The following is a 12,228-nucleotide window of genomic DNA, read 5'->3' as shown; positions in this document are numbered from 1 at the left end:
GCTACTTCCCAGGGACTGCTACTTCCCAGTTTAAATCATCATCACAGAGGACACTTTGCTGGCCCAGATGCTGAGCACTAGCAATGTCCACTGGCAGTTACTAGGCCTCACGAGGTACTCAGAAGTTCCCTTGCTCTGTGGTTTACATAGAGTCTCAAAGGCCTGAAGGAGTCTTGCTATACAATTCTTGAGGAAAGAGAGGATGCAAAGTATAGAGAAAAGTCAATAGTTCATTTAATCTTTGCAACATACTTGTATATTAAAAATTATTATACATGCCTGAAATGCCAACACTTGAGAGGTAAAAGAGTTTAAAATAATCTGGATTATATGATGAGATCCTGACTTGGAATAAAACAAAAGGATGAAACATAAAGTGAATTAAAAAGTGAGATAAAGCGAATTTATTTTTCAGTGTACATTAACATTAAATTAACCAAAGGTATTTGAACATTTAAAGGAAAATAATTTTCAAAAGAAAGACTGGAAGGAAGGAAAGGGAGGGAGGGAGGGAGGGAGGGAGGAAGGAAGGAAGGAAGGAAGGAAGGAAGGAAGAAAGGAAGGAAGGAAGGAAGGGAAAGAAAAGGAAAGGAAAGAAAAGAAAAAGAAGAAAAGACCAGACTGATATAAATGAGCCAAAGCCACCCAATAGCATGATCTGGAGCCTATCTTTAAAAATCAATTTTCTCTCATCAATTTGATGTTCTTCCCTGACTCAATAGCCATCCATGTAGTTATTTTTATATTACTACTTTTTTTAAAAAAATTATAGCAGTCATCATTATCTAAAATAATCTTATTTTTTGATATTTGGTTTATCTAATCTTCAGTAACAGAGTACATTTTCCATGTGAACATAAACTACCATACCTGGAACTGGGTATGAAATTCTCCCATAAATAGAAACTGGAAAAAAGAAAGAATAAATGTTAATAATTCCAATTTTTCTGCCTTTTCTGTAAAAGGAAAAAGTCAAATATTTGGCAGTAAGAACCATTATTAGCAGACAGCTATTGACTCAGTTTTTTTATGTAAAACATGCATTTATTACTTAATAGATCATTATAAAGCAAACACTCATGTAATTGCCAACAATGTCAAGAAATAGAACAGTATTCGTTTTCCATTATCCTCCTCTCCAAAGGGCAAATGAGAGATTTTTCTGAATCTCCTACCACAAACATACTCCCCAGGTAGCCATTTTTCTGAATTTTGTGATGATAATCACCTTGGTTTTCTTTATAGTTATACTAGTTATGCACGCAGTTCTAATAACCATAGGAGATTATAGACTTATTAAAACATTCTTGGAGGGAAATATGGTAGTAACCATTAAAATTTCAATGCACATACCCTTTGACCTAGCCATCTGTTTCCAGGAATCTGTCCTAGAGAACTGCAAATGTAACAGTGCAAAAAAGTTGGAAGAATGTTTCTAATAATAAATCACTGTAACCAATACATATACTTCTATGTAACAAATGTTACACTAACTATGGTACTTCCATATATACTATATGGAATAGTACATTAAAAAATAAAAATGTCCAACATCTAGTAAAAGAAAATTATTTTGTTCAAATAAGAAGCTCAGAAACAGTGCTCAGGCCCTGAGTTCAAGCCCCAGGACTGACAAAAAAAAGCATGAGGGCTGGAAATGTGGCTGTGGCAGAGAACTTGCCGAATATGTACAAGACCCTGGGCTTGATCCCTAGAGCTGAAAAAAGGAAAAAACATGCATGTGTGTGTGTACATGCGTATCATATATGGAAAAAGTGGTACCAGAATTGTATTGACTCTGTCTTTAAGGTGTCCTTACATGATACCTATAGTACTCCTCCTACAAAGATGTCCAGGATCTACCAGATATGCAAAAAGAAAGAAAGAAAGAAAGAAAGAAAGAAAGAAAGAAAGAAAGAAAGAAAGAAAGAAAGAAAGAAAGAAGAAAGAGAGAGAAAGAGAAAGAAAGAAAAAACGAGAGAGAAAAAAAGAAAAAAGGAAGGACTAGACTGTGATTGAGATTTAGAATTGAACTTGATTTCTCAAAATTTATGGATTTTTCAGCCCTTACATTTTAGCCTAATCTGTATTCGCTGTCAGAAATTGTAATAGTAGTTACTCTATTTATCAAACAACTACTGTGAGGAATAAATTTCAAAAGAAAGATAATAATAACAAAAGCTCTGTATAAGGGAAGGAGGGATCAACCAGAATGGAAGAAATCTGGCAAAATTCAGTAAAACTAAATATTTTTAAATCTCTATGACTAAGCACTTTCCTAGGAACATAACCTAGGGAAACATTTTTACATAATGTACATAAATAAGGTTCCTACCTTTGTTCCTGTGCAGAAAATAAACAAAACAAATATTTGTCAATAGGAGGATAAATATATATGTGTGCATATAATATATACATATATATGTACAAGTTAGTTATTTGTTTGCTTATTTATTTTGTCAGTCATGAGGCTTGAATTTAGGTCATGGGTACTGTCCTTGAGCTTTTTTGCTCAAGGTTAATTTCTACCACTTTGAGCCACAGTGCCACTTCTGGTTTTCTGTGGTTAATTGGAGACAAGGGTCTCATGGACTTTCCTGCTAAGGCTGGCTTTAAATCCCAATCCTCAGATCTCAGACTCCTGAATAGCTAAGATTACAGACATATGCCACCAGCATTTGGCTTAATAAGTAATATTTTAATAAAATAAAATTAAATAGTACCCAAACAATTGGAATATTGCTGCATTCATCAACAAAGATGAAGCACATAAACAAGTTGAGTATGAAAACCAGCTGTCAAACAGTAACTATTTTTCCGATTTCTGAAACTAAATGAAAGTAATTTTGAATTTTCTACCAATGACAAGAGGTGAAATAAAACATGCAGTAATGTTTGACGTTTTCTTCCCTGGAGATTAAGAAACTATAATTAAATGAAACTACAGATCAAATGTACTTAACAGACATGTTACAGACATACTACACTCAACAGGCGCAGAATACATATTCTCAATAATCCATGGAACCTATTTCAAAATATATCATATCATAGCACACAAAGTTTTAACCAATACAAGAAAATTGAAATCATTTTCTGTATTTTATCACAACACAATGGAATAAATAAATGGGAAATTACAACATTCCTTGAGTCAAATGAAAGCACTACCTACCAAAACCCATGGAACATAAAGAAACAGCAAACAAACACTAAGAATGAAGCTTATAGCTATTAATGCTTTCATCTAGGTTTTAAGAACATCAAACAGGTAATGTAAGAGAAGAAACTCCCCATATGTATTTCATTATTTTTAGGTGGTTAATTGGAGATAAGAGCAAGAGTCATAGACTTTTCTGTTTGGGCTGACATGGAACAGACATATACCTCCTAATGAGCTAAGATTATTTTTAGATGTGATTCACCAGTGTTCTATATAGTTATTTGTTTTTTGGTGTTTTTTTTCAAATTTTTATTATCAAACTGATGTACAGAGAGGTTACAGTTTCATACATTAGGCATTGGATACATTTCTTGTACTGTTTGTTACCTTGTCCCTTCCCCCCCTCCCTCCTCCCACTTTCCCTTTCCCCCCCTGAGGTGTTCAGTTCACTTACACCAAACAGTTTTGCAAGTATAGCTTTTGTAGTTGTTTGTCTTTTTTTACCCTGTGTCTCTAGATTTGGGTATTCCCTTTCAATTTCCTACTTCTAATACCAGTATACACGGTTTCCAATACACTCAGATAAGATTACAGAGATAGTGTAGGTACAACCACAGGAAGGTGATACAAGAACATCATCAATAATAGAAGCTACAGATACAGATGGGACGTTGAAAGTAGTTACAACTGTGATATAACAATCGTTTCCATAACATGGAGTTCATTTCACTTAGCATCATCTTATGTGATCATAAGGGTATAGCTATTGGGCCCTTGTGATGCTCTGCTATGACTTGCCTAAACCTGTACTAATTATTCCCAATAAGGGAGACCATAGAGTCCATGTTTCTTTGGGTCTGGCTCACTTCACTTAGTATAATTTTTTCCAAGCCCTTCCATTTCCTTACAAATGAGACAATGTCATTCTCTCTGATAGAGGCATAAAATTCCATTGTGTATATGTACCACATTTTCCTGATCCATTTGTCTACTGAGGGGCATCTGGGTTGGTTCCAGATTCTAGCTATGACAAATTGTGCTGCAATGAACATTGTTGTGCTGGTGGCATTACTGTGATTTTGTTTGTGGTCTTTTGGATAGATACCCAAAAGTGGGGCTGCTGGGTCATAGGGGAGTTCTATATTTAGCCTTCTGAGCAATCTCCATACTGCTTTCCAGAGTGGCTGAACCAGTTTACATTTCCACCAACAATGAAGAAGGGTTCCCTTTTGGCCACATCCTCTCCAACAATTGTTATTGTTAGTTTTCTTGATATATGACATTCTTACTGGGGTGAGATGGAATCTCAATGTTGTTTTGATTTGCATTTCTTTTATGGCCAGTGATGTCGAGCACTTTTTCATATGTCTCTTGGCCATTCTCATTTCCTCATCAGAGAAGTCTCTGTGTAAGTCTTTAGCCCACTTGATGAGGGGGCTATTGGTTCTTTGCGGTTTTGTTTAGGAAGAAGGTAATTTTTTTAGTTCTGCATATATTTTAGGGATGAGGCCTTTGTCCGTTGAATGGCCGGTAAAGATCTTGTCCCAGTCTGTGGGCTTTCTGTTTATCTTGCGAGCTATGTCCTTTGCCGTGCGGAATCTCTGCAGTTTGATGCAGTCCCATTTGTCCAACCTTTCTTTGATTTGTAGCCTTTCTGGGTCATTGTTAAGGAAGTTCCGTCCCGCGCCAAAAAGCCCTAGTGTTTCTCCGACTCCTTCCTTTAGTGTTTTCAGGGTGTCTGTTTTAACTTCGAGGTCTTTAATCCATTTGGAATTGATTTTGGTGCAGGGTGATATATAAGGATCTAGTTTTAGTTTGTTGCATGTGTTGGGCCAGTTTTGCCAGCACAATTTGTTAAAGAGGCTATCTTTCTCCCAACTATTGTTTTAGCTCCTTTGTCAAAGCTCCTTTATTAAGTAGGCGTAGTTCTGTGGGTTCATTTCCAGGTCTTCAATTCTGTTCCATTGGTCTTCAGGCCTGTTCCTGTGCCAATACCAAGCTGTCTTTATTACTATAGCTTTATAATACAGCTTGATGTTGGCAATTGTAATTTCTCCAGCACTGTTCTTTCTGCTTAGGATTGTTTTTGCTATTCTAGGTCTTTTATTGTTCCATATGAATTTCTGTATTGCTTCCTCTATTTCATTAAAAAAATGGTGTTGGGATATTAATGGGGATTGAAATGAATTTGTAGATAGCCTTTGGCAATATTGCCATTTTGATTATATTAATCCTCCCAATCCAGGAGCATGGGAGGTTTTTCCATTTCCTTAGTTCTGACATAATTTCATTTTTCAAGCTTTTAAAGTTCTCCTCAAAGAGGTCTTTCACTTCTTTGGTTAAGGTTATTCCTAGGTATTTTATGTTTTGGGGGGCTATTGCAAAAGGAGTTGCTTTCCATATTTCGGCCTCTGTCTTCGGGTCATTAGCATAGAGAAAGGCCGTTGATTTCTGAGGGTTTATTTTATATCCTGCAGCTTTGCCAAAGTTTTGGATCAGCTCTAGTAGCTTGGGGATAGAGGTTATGGGATTCTTTAGGTATAGGATCATGTCATCTGCGAAGAGAGAAAGTTTAACTTCATCTTTTCCTACTTGGATCCCCTTTATATTTTCTTCTTGCCTGATTGCTCTGGCTAGGAATTCTAGTACTATGTTGAAGAGCAGGGGACAGAGTGGACATCCCTGCCTTGTTCCTGATTTTAAAGGGAATGGCTTTAGTTTTTCACCATTTAGAGTTATACTTGCTGTTGGTTTGTCATAAACTGCCTTGATTATATTCAGGAATGTTCCCTGGAATCCCAGTTTTTCCAGGGCTTTTAGCATAAATGGGTGCTGGATTTTATCGAACGCTTTTTCTGCATCCAGAGATAAAACCATGTGGTTCTTTACCTTGCTCTGGTTGATGTGGTGGATTACATTAATTGACTTGCGTATATTAAACCAACTTTGCATCCCTGGGATGAATCCAGTTTGATCGTGGTGTATGATTTTTTTGATGACCTGTTGAAGTCGATTGGCCAGAATTTTCTTGAGAATTTTTGCATCTATGTTCATCAGGGAAATCGATCTATAGTCCTCTTTCCGTGATGAGTCTCTGCCTGGTTTTGGGATGAGGGTTATACTGGTTTCATAGAATGAGTCTGGTAGTGAATGTTCTCTTTCAATTTCATTGAAGAGTTTGAGAAATATTGGTGTGAGTTCTGTTTTGAAGGCCTTGTAGAATTCTGCAGTGAATCCGTCTGGACCTGGGCTTTTCTTGGATGGGAAATTATTTATTGCCGTTTCTATTTCAATACTGGATTTGGGTCTGATTAGAAGTTTTAAATATTCATGGTAAAGTTTGGGGATATGAATTTTTCTAGGAAATCATCCATTTCTTCCAAGTTCTCGAATTTGTTGGCATAAAGGTTTGCAAAATAGTCCCTTATTATTATTATTTTTGCCAGTCCTGGGCCTTGGACTCGGGGCCTGAGCACTGTCCCTGGCTTCTTTTTGCTCAAGGATAGCACTCTGCCACTTGAGCCACAGCGCCACTTCTGGCTGTTTTCTGTATATGTGGTGCTGGGGAATTGAACCCAGGGCCTCATGTATAGGAGAGACAAGCACTCTTTGCCACTAGGCCATATCCCCAGCCCCTCCCTTATTATTTTCTGAATTCCGGTTATTTCTGTGGTGATGTTACCTGTTTCATCTATTATCTTGTTTATTTGAGTGTGCTGCCTTCGTTTTTTGGTCAGGTTTGCCAGGGGTCTGTCTATCTCATTGATTTTTTCAAAGAACCAACTCTTTGTTTTGTTGATTCTTTCGATGGTATTTTTCGTCTCTAATTGATTTAATTCTGATTTGATTTTAATAACTTGCTTCCATCTATTGACTTGGGGTTTGGCTTGTTATTCTCTCTCAAGGGAATTAAGGTGCTTCCTTAAGTTATTGAGTTGCTGTTTCCCCAGTTTGTTGATGTATACACTCAAAGATATAAATTTTCTTCTGAGTACTGCCTTTGCTGTGTCCCAAAGGAGCTGGTACTTTGTGTCCTCAACTTGGTTGAATTCCATAAACATTTGAATTTCCGTTTTAATTTCTTCAATGAACCTCTGATGGTTCAGCAGTGTGTTGTTTAGTCTCCATGAATCGTAGGATTTTCTGTGGTGGCTGTTTGAGTTGAGCTCTAATTTTATCCCATTGTGGTCTGAGAGAATTCAGGGAATGGTTTTGATACTTCTGAATTTGTACAGATTTTCTTTGTGCCCTAAGATGTGATCTACTTTGGAGAATGTTCCATGTGCTGCGAAGAAGAATGTGTATTCTGTTGTTGCTGGGTGGAATATTCTGTAGATGTCGGTTAAGTCTAGTTGGTCTATGCAATTATTTAGTTCTGTGGTTTCTTTGTTCAGTTTCTGGCGTGTTGGTCTGTCCAGAGGTGATAGTGGAGTGTTAAAGTCCCCAACTGTCAATGTGTTTGGGTCTATGCGTGATTTTAGAGTCAGTAGTGTTTGTTTGATGAAGTTGGGTGCTCCTGCATTTGGTGTGTAGATATTTAGGATGGTTATATCTTTCTGTAGGAGAGATCCCTTTACTAGTATGTAGTAACCTTCTTTGTCTCTTCTTACCTTTTTTAATTTGAAGTCAATTTTGTCTGATACTAGGATTGCAACTCCAGCATGCTTATGGGGGCCATTTGCTTGATAGATTTGTTTCCAGCCTTTCACTTTTAGAAGATGTTTACTTTTGCTGGATAGATGTGTCTCTTGGAGGCAGCAGAAAGATGGATCTTGATTTTTGATCCAATTTATGAGCCTATGTCATTTGATTGGAGAATTAAGTCCATTAATGTTGAGAGTTAGGATTGAGAGATGATCGTTTGTTCCTTTCATTATCACTATCTTGTTTAAAGCTGTGTCTTCCCATTTCTTGATCTGATGTTTACTAATTAGGGTTCATTTCTCTGTCTGTATTGGGATTTTGATTATTTTCCCTGTATAGTACATCTTTAAGGATTTTGTGTAAAGCTGGTTTGGTGGAGATATATTGTTTCAGTTTGTATTGATTTTGATCTTTCTCCATAGAATCTAAGGAATCTTCAGCTCCTGAAATTCGATCCTCTGCTTCAATTAATAGGGACTGTAGGCTAGCTACTTGATTTCGATTCTCTTTTTCTTCTGACTGGTCTTTCCTGATGATTTCCATGTCATTTCTTAGGTCTTGTATGGAATTCTTTACTTCATTAACTTCATTACTTTGGTTTTGAGTGTTGTCTCTCAACTCTTTAAGCTGGTTAGCTATCTTTTCATTTTACTCTTGAAGTTCATTTATCTTTCTATTTGTGGATGCCATGAAATTCTCTATTAATTTTTGCTTTGCCTCCTCACGCTCTAGAATAATTGACTGAAGAGATTCAAACTTTTCATTTATCATGTTTATCAGTAGACTTTGTAGAGCATTTTGGGGGTTCTCTTCTATGTTTTTGATTGACTGCTCTGCTTCCTGCTTGTTTTGAGTGGGGGATAAGACTTCCTTGAAGGTAACAAACAGTACAAGAAATGTATCCAATGCCTAACGTATGAAACTGTAACCTCTCTGTACATCAGTGTGATAATAAAAATTTGAAAAAAAATTAGATTTGGTGTTCCTAAATAATACAATTTCAATATAACAACCAATCCTGGGCCCTGTATTCAGTAGTTACTTATTTACTGTTACAACCCTATAAGCAATTCTTGTTTTTATATTAAGTTCTTTTAGGACTGGCTTTCTCTATGAACCCCTTTGATTCACTCGGATTAAGCTGGGATACCCTCTATCCATTAACCAGGAGTCAATGGAAAATGAAGGTCCAGGCAGTAAGTCAGGAGGGTACGTTGGAGGTAGTAAAGAAAATCGATTAAAATGTATTGGGGGGGGTGGTGATTTTGGTTTTGTTTCAGTGACGTGGAAATGTGGAGAAGAGTAGAATCAGCAGAAAGAATAAGGTTAAAATGATAGACAATGGAGAGTTAGCAGAAAAGAGTTGAGGTGTTATTCATAGGAAAGTAATTTTTAAAGAAGGAGAACACAAAGAGAGAAATAAAGTAAAAATAGTGGAAGACAGATGCACAAATCAGAGAGAAATTATTAAAAAAAAAATAAAAAGGAAAATAAAACAGAAAAGGAACAACCCAATCAAACCGAAAGGAAAAAAAACTTGATAAAACAAACAGGTAAAAATGGAAAACAAAACAAACAAACAAAAAAAGACGATGTTTCAGAAGTGAAGAAAAAAAAATTTTTTAACTTTAAAAAATGTTTGAAAAGAAAAAAAATGGAGTCCTCCTTGTTTGGGTGGTCTTTCCCCAGTCTCTGGTTTCCTTTCGATTGTCTGCAGTCTATTTTCCTGCTTGGCTGGTTTTGACTTGATTTCAGTTTGCAGGGGGTGGTTCTGTCTGACCCTTCTCCCCTGTTGGTGCAATCCTGGGTCTCTGTGGTTCACACAACTTGCAGATAGGCCTTGGGCGTCCTCTGTAGATGCGGACTTGAGCAGTCTGGGGAATTGTGGCTCCTCTGTCTGCTGTGGGGCCACTGCCTTTAACGCCTGGCTTTGAATAGGCTGAGGACTCAGCAGGGTGGGGCGCCTCTGGCCTGTTTTACCCGGCTGAGAGTTGCTTGCCTGGGGCAGGCTCCCTCCTGGGCGGGACGGCCTCCTTGGCAGAGGTAGCTATGGAATGCAGCTCCATTTCGGGCTGGGAATTGGGCTTCCTCAGTGATGGGACCTTTTAATTTTCTCAGGAACTGTTTCTTCCCCCGTCTGGTGTTTCCGTGTCGCCAGGAGCTGCTCATTGCTTTCACTTTAAATTTATAAATTCCAGTGGGCAGGGCAAGGCACCTCTGGCTAAGCTAAGGCCCAGGACACGCCTTCCGCCTGGGCAGGGGGCATTCTCTTGGGCGGAGCTGGCTCTCACCAGTCAGACCCTCTTGCCCTTTTTCAAAGATGGCTCCTTTGACCTCGCTTTCCCCAGGCCCACTTTAGTTCCAATCTGGTCTGACCCTATGCCAGTGGCAAAGATGGCACTTTGCTCTGGCGGTGGGGGAAGGGCTGCCTTCCAGAAGCTGCTCTGTGGGCGTGAGTGAGAATATCTTTCGTGGGGTACTCATGCTTTCTCTGCGATTTCAGGTCGTCCGTGCTCAGCTGCTGTCTGGAGTATTTCTCCTTGGTCTATGCTGTGTGCTTTAGCTGTGTGGAGTGCGGGTTGTTGTGCAGGGCGCTGTGCCAGTGCCGGCACTGTTGTGGCGGTGGGACGCCGCCCGGAGCTCAAATTTGTGTTTTCAGACAAGCAAAGTCGATTTTTCCTTCCTGGCCAGAATCCCTGTACTGTTAGAACTTACTCTGGCTGTCTTTCTAGGAGTAAAAGTTTCTATGGGGTGAGAAAACTGCGATGTTGGAGGGAGCTCAGCTAGGGCTCTGCAGCTCCTTCGCTGTCTTCCCGGAAGTCCCTCTATATAGTTATTTGAAAGATTGAAATTCCCTTACCTCACCGATGAATTCTTAACCCTCAACACCTCCAAATATTAATGCATCTGGAGATTGTGGGGCACACTTGGAAGTCAACTAGCTGGCCCCGTCTGTTTCTCAGTCTTAGGGCCATGTGTAGCTAAGTTGGTGGCGCCTAACAAAAACGCGCAGCTGCTACAAGTGTCTTTGGTTATTACCCGGAAGCAGTTCTGTGGGCAGTGACGCTCCCCCGGCTCTTCTGCCCTTGATGGACAGCTCATGCCTCCCCTTCCTGCTGATCTTAGACCTGATTGCTCCTGTGCCTTATATTAGTGGCACATACTTCCCTAATAAAGGAGATCTTGCGCCGACTTGTTTCCCAGATGCATCTGATTGTCCTCTGGTGAAGGAGGGCTGGGTGCGGGCGGCCTGCCGACCCTTCTCCTTTCTTGGCTTGTCCAGCCGGGGCATGCCTTCCCTGTCTCTCCCGCGGGTCGGGGGAGTGCGTGGGGCTAAAGACGCCAACAACTGGCACCCAGTGTGGGACACGAGGAAGCATAGGTTTAAGCTTTAGACAACCGAAGGTAAGAGTATCCTGAAACGATGGGGCAATCTCACACTAAGCTTTAGATGACCCGAAGTAAGTGTATCCCTGAAAAGATGGGGCAATCTCACACTAAGCTTTAGACGACAGGAAAATGAACAAAGAAGACTGTTTAAGGAAGAAAAGGAGAGAGGAGGGGTGTGAAGCAGAGTGGAGTGGAACCAGATGGACTGGAGGAGCAGAGTGGAAAGCTGAGCCCGGGTCCCTGGAGGAGTGGTGCAGAGCCCACTGGAGCCGGCCGGAGGAACGAGATTGAGAGGAGAACTGACCCAGCTTGAGGAGAGGAGAGTAGTGGAGCGGGGACTCAGTGGAAGCGGCCGGCTCTCAGCCACCACCTCTGTCGTCACACCCAGCATCACCGGCCAAGCCCCCGGAGCCTGGACGCTGCCGAGAAGCAGACCCAGCTGGAGCTGCTGCGCATCCTGAGCAGCACCAGAGCCGCCAACAAGCAGATGCAGAAGGAGGACCAGGAGGAGGCTGCCAACAGGAGAAGCAGCAGCCAGAAGGGCAAGAGGAAAGGGGGCCGGCTGGGCCCGGGAGCAAGCGCAAGGGAGTTTGCGTGCCTCAAGGGCATCCAGCCCTGGAACAAGAGCAGCCAGGTGTGGGATGCAGCCTCCCACGCGCTGGCAGCAGGCAAGCGGCGAGTGGCAGTGCCACTAGGGACCGGCGCACCCCAGAGGGAGCGTGTGGTGCGGAACGGTTCTGCGGGCGCTGGCACGGGACCTTGCGCAGCTGCTCATCAACCAACTGTTGGGCCCCAGCGGGGAGCACGTGGCACGGAAATGGCGGCCCCGAGAATTCCGAGGATGTGACCTGCTGCTGGGGGCTGAGGAGCTCCATCAAGGACAGCTGCCCCATGCAGTAACAGGACTCCCTCTTGAGTGTCAATCTCTCCCCCCCCCAGTAAAACAAAAAGGGGGAGATATGGGGCACACTTGGAAGTCAACTAGCTGGCCCCGCCTGTTTCTCAGTCTTAGGGCCATGTGTAGCTAAGAT

This window comes from Perognathus longimembris, chromosome 28 (genome assembly GCF_023159225.1).
Source record: "Perognathus longimembris pacificus isolate PPM17 chromosome 28, ASM2315922v1, whole genome shotgun sequence".
Classification (NCBI taxonomy): domain Eukaryota; kingdom Metazoa; phylum Chordata; class Mammalia; order Rodentia; family Heteromyidae; genus Perognathus; species Perognathus longimembris.
Note: the sequence above shows the minus strand (reverse complement) of the source record.